This window comes from Marmota marmota, unplaced genomic scaffold (assembly GCF_001458135.2).
Source record: "Marmota marmota marmota unplaced genomic scaffold, marMar, whole genome shotgun sequence".
In the NCBI taxonomy this organism is placed as follows: domain Eukaryota; kingdom Metazoa; phylum Chordata; class Mammalia; order Rodentia; family Sciuridae; genus Marmota; species Marmota marmota.
Window position 1 is genome coordinate 1,683,154 of NW_026000093.1, and position 8,297 is coordinate 1,691,450.

Genomic DNA, 8,297 nt, shown 5'->3' on the forward strand with positions numbered 1-8,297 from the left:
CCCAAGGAGGCTGAAGATAGAATAATGTATGGATCATTATGAATAATAGCTGTAGTAGTCTGAACCCATCATACATTCAAATCTCGTTCAGGAACCTTTCCATAGTCTGAGACACTTAGCAAATTGAACTTTTTCCTTTCCATCTGCTTTCCCCAACTTATCCCAAGGAACCCCAAAGGCAGGGGCTATTTCTGTCTTATCAATCATTGGATTCAACATAGACACTTCATAAATATTAGTTGAATAATAAGTGAACAGAGAACAAAGATATTATGTGTACTGGAATGGTTATACTAAAAGGAAAGGGTTTGGGGCTTTTACTGTGTTTTAAAAGCAGATAACTCTTTGATAATAAGAAAAAAACTAGCCTTTCTCTGGAGAAAAATTCACCCCACATTTTTAATACAGGCACAACAATTTTTATACAATTAAAAGAGATTGAGAATTCATTGTAATTTGTCTAAATCATGGATCCATAATCTATATTTTCAGAAACTATGATTTTAATATCTGGTGGGAACTTTATATCTGATTATATGAATATATCACAATTATATTTTTTAAAATTACATAAGGAGAAATGATGTTTGGAGCTGAATTACTTAGGGTATGATTAGAAACTATACTATAAAATATTACACTTTATGTAATCCATAGATAGCTTTTATCACATTTTGATGGATTTTGTTTTAATTTGATTTAAAACCCAATTGTGTAATGCCTTTATTTTTTGGTAATGCATTTTATTATAGCTAAACTTAAAATTAGAAATTTGAATGATTTGAATGATTATCCAGAAACCTTGAGCAAGTACAGTTTCAGTGAGTTTTTTTTTTTAAGCTACAAAATGATCCCATTTTATATACATTCCTATCCAACTCTTCAATGCACACTTAGGAAAAACAGTGTGGTATGATCCAATAAGTAAATACATACTCATTCAGTCAACATACACCCCATTCCCTTCCCTTCCTTACATCTTGCTCAGCTTTTTTTTTTTTTTTGCCTTTTCTTTTGCATCTTATAGCCTATTGCTTAATTTTGATCTTGAAATTCTAGCTATGCATGACAGCTGAGGTTTTCCATGTGCATAAATGAAAGTGCATTTCATTGCTAGGTTTGTGCTCATAGAACATTATCTACATACTAGTTGCTGTTAGCTGTTATGGAAATGACATCATAGAGAAGTTACTTTCATTCACATCCCAAGGAGTCAAACTAAGATTATATAAAGTCCTGTGGCCCTTTGGGTGTCTATACAATACTCCAGCAGCTGGGGCCATTGGGTTTACATTTCATTCACATCAAAGGCACATGAGAGAAAAACACAATTACGCTCTCTGGAGTAGATAGTTGTCTTTTGATAAGTGCATGTGTGATGTGTCCTGATCCTCCTCCCTGGGCTTGTGCCCTCGACCCGTCTAAGGATTCCTTGGTGAGGATTTCAATGTAGTGTTACTTGAGAAAAAAAAATGTGGCTTAGCTAGGATTTCAATGTGGATTTACATGAGAAAAATACACTGGAACATTATGAAAAACAATCAAAATTATCTTAGAGCGTTGTGATTTTCTCCTCATCAAAGTCTTTTTGTAAATGTGTGGTGGTGGTGGTGCTTATTCTAGGCAACAAAGTTGCTCTAACTCGGAGGGATGTATTATGTAACAGTAGACCTTGATCTGTCAGTTATTCAGTTCACCTTTGCTTGTTTCTCTGTTCTGGGGTCCATATACAAATCTTCCCAGGAAAATATACACCCAAGATTCTATTGAGCTGAAGGATAAAACTTGAAGTAATATCTGTCCAGATAATGACTCTCAGTTGCTCTTTTTCCTTGGAGAAGAGACTATTAAAGTAAAGCACACAACCAATTCTTAAAGTTGATTTTGTCATTAGGGTTCAGGATGCATGTCTACATCAAGTGTCTAGCAACAAGACATTTGTTTAGATGACTGTTTTCTTGTTCTTCTGCCTAACAATGGGTCAGATTCTGGAAAGTATTTGAGCTGGCAGACACATCTTTGATTAAGTTGAGGATATCCACAAATTGGTGGTGACCTCTTGGCTGACGTTAGCCCTCGGCATGAAGATCTTATTGCCACATCAAACATGCGATGACCCAGCTGGCTTTCATCATTTGAATAGTGTTCTTTTGACACCCAGCAAGACAAATTTTAGCCAGAAAGCAATCAGTAGTTTTTTTATTTTTTAACAACAACAAAAGGCAAAAAAGAGAACATCCCATTGTTTTACTAACTGCTGTAAATCAGAAACATTCAGTGTCATGAGCAGGATATACAAAAAAATACACAATGATGCCAGCCTGACTCCCCACGGGACGGTCTCTCATCACTGCAATATGGAAGATGGCCCTGGGCAACCTCATGACCTCACACTTACTTAGATTTCTTGGGAACAGAATGTTTCATTTGTAAATGTGAAAATGATGATGAGGTTATTTAAGACGTGAAAGGGAGTCAGGCAGGAGTTTTGAAAAAATGGAAAGGAAGGAAATGATTACAAAGAACAGGTAAAAAACTAACAGATTTTTGTTTACTTCCTGTTCCACATCCAGCTGCGGGAGATAACTGTACAATGTCACTCCTCTCAATGGGGGCGACACAGACTGGAAGCCAGATGCAATATAAGGCAGGGACGGGGTGCACACAGGTAGCTTTGTTTCATTTCATCATGTTCTTTTCTAGCATCCGTGACACTTATATTTGCAGCTCTTTGTGATACAGTTTTATTGTGTGCTTCTTTTTTATTTTATTTTATTTTTTCTTTTCTTAAACAATAGACGTAAATGTGTGGGTGAGACAACTTGGGCCCCTTGGTAGGTGCTCTACTGAAATTCAGATGAGGTTTATTGTCACGTGCGGAAGTGACACCCAGTGTTAGGCTCCTGAATTATTTCCTAACTCCTCTGATTTCCATCAGTCATCCTATCACACCCACCTGGGGCACCTCTCACCAGCTTCCTGAGGTCCTTTTGACAGGTGAAGTAGGTTTCCATCTTCTGTGTGTCCAGGATTTGATTGGGCTCAGGAGTTTATTTTCCTTCCTTTCTTACCACCTCCTCCTCCTTCATTGCAGCCTCTCAAAGACAAACTTTGAATGTGATTAATGGTGGCAGAGATTAGGCACATAAAGTTCAAGCACTGAGTTGTTTATTTGTTTAAGAGAGCTGTTTTCAGACTGTTTCTTTCTGCAGCCACATGCCCAACTGAAGAGCCTTAGATCTGTTGCTGGCTGAAAAGAATAAGTCTGTGGGAAAAATGAGGGTGAAATATAGAGTGAAACTTTTTTAAATAGAGTGGCCCTCCATATCCTCAAGGTCAAAAATATGTATTTTTTAAATGTGCATCCATACTGAATGTGAACATTTTCCTTGTCAGTATTCCCCCAACAGCTCAATGGATCAGGTGTTTTCATAACATTTACATTGTATTGGGCATTGTAAGTAATCTAGAGATGATTTGAAGTGTATGTGCATAGATCATATGCAAATACTACCTCATTTCATACAAAGGATTTGAGCATCTGTGGATTTTGGTATTCTCAAGAGGTCCTGCAACCAATCCCCCATAGATACTGAGTGATGACTATGCTATGGTTTGTATGGTGAATGTACCCCAAAGGCCCATGTGCTAAGTCAAATGGGTGGCACTATTGGAAGCGGGTGAATTCCTTAACAGAAGGGGCCCAATGGCTGGTCTTTAGGCTATTGTGGACATGCCCCTCAAGGGAATTTTGAGACTCTAGTCCCTTTCTCTTTCTCTTTTTCTTCTTGGCCACCAAGTAAGTAGTTTTGCTCTGCCACATGTTCCCGCTATGATGTGCCGCTCACCACAGTCCCAGAACAAGGAGGCCAATTGATCATGGACCAGAATCTCCAATCCTGTAAGCCAAATTAAGTCATCTCCCTTTATAAGTTACTTATCTCAGGTATTTTCTTATAGTGACAGAATGATGATACACACTTTACAGGGAGGAAGATGTGATTTTTTTTGTCTGGCTTTATTTATTTATTGGGTAACAGGGATTGAATTTAGGGCTACTCAACCACTGAGCCACATCCCCAGCTTGTATTTTTCATTTAGAGACAGGGTCTCGCTGAGTTGCTTAGTGCCTCACCATTGCTGAGCCTGGCTTTGAATTCATGAATTCTGTCTCAGCCTCCTGAGCAGCTGGGGTTACAGGCAGGCATCACCACAACCAGCTGAAGATGCATTTTCAATGAGGTTTATCCATTTCAGCATGCTTCTCAGAGGCTGAAATCTGACCACTGAATTGAAACATGTCATTGAATCAACAGAGGGAGCCTAATGAGCTAAAAGTCCAGTGGAAATGTTTTCATTCTGTGCTAATTATATTACCAGATGTATTTAGAAAAGGGGGGGGCTATAGCACTCAGGGTTCACAAATTTTCTGTTTTAATGGACACTTCATCCCCCAGATTAGAATTGTGTTACATCTAATATAATTCCACAGAGAGATCTCAGATCTGTGGGTCCCAGAATTAACAGGAGAGAACAGCACTCTTCCTCCAGGAGTGACTCAGCAAATTCTGCCTGCTTTCTGACGTGGACTATGACACCGGGTCCGGGGTAGGTTGAGGATGGGGAGGGCTGACTACCAGTGAGGCACATCAGATTTTATTCTGGGTGTGAGAACCTTATGCTGGAGGAAGAAACATACATCGTTTATGTTATTGGAAGGCCAAGAGGTTCATAGGCATGTGCTTTAGTTTGAATCTGAAGTGTTCCCCAAAGACCCCAAAGGCTTGGTTCCCAGCCTGTATCACTACTAGGAGGTAGTGGAGTCTTTAGGAGGTGGGGCTTGGTGGGAGGAAGCTAGGTCATTGGGGGTGTGCCCTTAGAGGGGATGTTGATACCACAGCCCCTCTTTTCTCTCATTTTTATCTCCCAGCGCCCATGAGGTGAACATCTCCCTTTACCCTGTGTTCCCACCATGATGCTCTACCTCACCACAGTCCCTGAAGCAACAGGCCACCAATGATCATGGACCAAAACCTTCAAAACTGCGAACCAAACGAAACTTTTTTCATTCCAATTAATTATTTCAGGTATTTTGTCGCAGTGCTAGAAAACTGACTCACACAGGTGTGCCAGATCTCCACTACTCCACAGAGATCAGGTCATACCTAGATTACTTGTTGAGATCAGGTATGAACAGAGCTTATGTCAAGTGTGTGTGTGTGTGTGTGTGTGTGTGTGTGTGTGTGTAAGAGAGAGAGAGAGAGAAGAGAGAGAGAGATACCACAGATACTGAACTCAGAATTGCTTTACTATTAAACTTCACTCCTTTGAGTGAATCTGAGCTGCTATATTGGGTGACACTGTTGAGCAGGGCTGGCCCTGCAGGGGGTGAGCTTCTTCCTGGGGAAGAGGCATTCCTGTCTAATTCAGAAGTCTCCCTCAGTGGGACATCAGGTTCTCTGTAAACAGAGCCCCTGCATTTCATTACTTTGTTACAAAATGTATGGCAACATTTCATGGGAAAAAGAATAAAGCTCTATTATTTTAAGGTTTTTTCTTTCACATTCACCATGATGCTTACATTAGCTTTAGATTCTTCCTTTGCCAAGTGATCCTTTTCCTTCATTAAAAATGTGTTACTACTGGAATAAAATGATTTTTTCATTGCGTCCCCTTTCTCTTGAGAAAAAGCACGATGAAATCTTTCAATTATTTATTTGCATAGGTAACTTTAAATCTTTAATCTTTTCCCTATGTCTTCCACAGTAAATGCTGGCAAACTAGAGGAAGAAGAATGAAATGTTTACACATTAAATTACTGAGGTTTTTATCCCCCCTACACTTAAAAATCTAGGATTGTTATTTTTCATGGGTTGATTGCCAAATAGTTCTTTAAAATTATAGCATTTGCTTCCTGTTTTCAAGGGTTATCTGGAATCAACTACTCAAATATAGACTCTTTGCAAAACATGGTGCTTAAATTAGACTTTGTGAGGACTGCAGGGACAGCTCTGTCCCAGGGCAGGTGTAGAGGCTCAAGTAGCAAACACAGCTACCACATCCGTGGCAGAGCCCTGCTCCTACAAACACCCCAATGACGGTGCTCCAAGCAGACATGAGTGTCCACAGACCCCACAGTCCCTCCTTAACTTGGTGTCATCAGTTCTAAAATCTGGAGATGAACTGGGCTCAATGGTCCATGCCTGTAATCCCAGCAGCTCTGGAGGCTGAGGCAGGAGGATTGTGAGTTCAAAGCCAGCCTTAGCAAAAGCAAGGCAATAAGCAATTCAGTGAGACCCTATCTCTAAATAAATACAAGATTGGGCTGGGGATGTGGCTCAGTGGCTGACTGCCTCTGAGTTCAATCCCCTCCCCACCTCCCCCCCAAAATATCTAGAGATGAGACTTCACCTGGTGAGGTTTCAGGCAATTCCAGGAGGGTGAGTAACTGCCCGAGTTCCAACAGTTTTGTGTTGTCTAAGTACAGACAGAGAAGAAATCAATACTCTCTCCATGTGGTTCTTTTGACATTATTTTTCCTTGTGGCCAGACATCTTTATGTGTTGTCCTTGTATTGCATTTTCTTTAGAAGCCTCTGAATGGTATTACTGTGCTATTACTTTTCCTTCACAGTGGCAAAAGCACATTTTGTTCTCATTAAAGGTCTCAATATACCAGTTCTAAAAATTGCTAATAGCTGATTTAGTTCAATGCCAGATATTTAGGAGGAAAAAAAAAGCAGTGATACAAAGTGGATTCATGAGCACGTGGTTCTGTGAGCAGTGATGAGTAAGTGACATTGTTGTAGAGTAATCTCTCTAATAGCCTCATCCTGAAGTGTCAGCCCAGTGACTTTTCTGAAAACACTAATGTGATATTGATATTCATGGTCTAATCATCCCTTGATGCAATTTTTTTTTTCCTGGTTTGATTGCAGGACCATAGTTATCTTGCTTGTCCGAAGTGTCAACTTGTAGATATCCCTGGTGAGTGACCTGCTGTATTTATCATCTGCAAGCAGATGAGAATTCAACTGTAGTGGCAGCTTCTTGCTGGCTGGTCACCAAAGTCCTGTTACTTTACTTCAAGGATCAAGTATCTTCAGACTGTACATGGCATGATGCAGTCTCTTCCTTCACCCACCTTTCTCAAAATTTCACTTCTTGTCACCAGAGAACTGGCTGGTGTCTTCCATTCTTCCATGTTTCCGTGCATGCTGGGCTGGTGCTCTATCACCGAGCTGAACTTCCAGGCCTAGAGATTTTAATGAGCCATTTCACTGCATGCCATCTTCTTGAATATCTTACCTTAGAACAATCTGTTGCATAAGGTAATTAGTCTGTATTCTTATAAATTCCACGTGGCTGTGGATTATCATGAGAACCATCAGCATTGGGATTTCCCCCTCTGACTTTTAGTGATAGCATTTGGTGGGCAAATGTTAACTGTCGTCATGAAGTACGGCACAGTGTGAATGTGTCATCTTGCCCCATGCTGGGCATAGCACGAGTTTGCACAGGTATGTTCCCAGAGCCAACCTTGTCCACCCAAAGATTGTGTCCCTGGGTGCTAAGGGATCTGGTTAGCTGATTAATGACGTAACCCTTACTTGCCTTCTCTGATGATTTTGAAATCTAGCAATGAAATTATTGTCTACAAACCTTCACGTCTCATTCCTGATTCCTTTCTGGCCAAGCATCTTAGGTCTTAAGACCACAGGATAATCTGTATTTAAACCCATTCCAATATTCTGAGGGTCGTATACTCTAGGTGGCCATAGCCTAAGTGAGAGATGGAAGCCCTCTTTGCACAAGGCTGCCCCTGCATTTTGTGCCGCAAAGGTGGATGTCCGGTGGCCTGAGTCACGGTGAGGATGGGTTTCCTTTTGTTCTTCTCCTTCTCAACTGCAGATCATGCCTGCATCTCACAGCTCAGCAGCTCAGCATGACTTTGGAGGCAGACATACAATTGCTGTGAGGTTCGCATAGGAGGGTTAGGAAATCCTTGTCATTCCTCATCACTATTAAGCAATCAGTTTCCCTGGAATCCTACTTACGTTGGACCAGATAAGCTGTCAGCACTCTGAGTGGCCTTTCACTGATGTGCAGCGCCTGAACCCCTGTTTACTTAAAAACTGCCTAATGGTCAGAACCTGTCAGACCTGGTGGGTTCATGGGTTGTCTCCAGCCCGCCAGCCAGCCCCCCACTCAGGTACATAATTGAAAGAAAGAATTAGAAGCAAACACTGAAAGATGTGCTGAATGACTAGCTCCCACAGCAAAAAAAAAAAAAAAAAG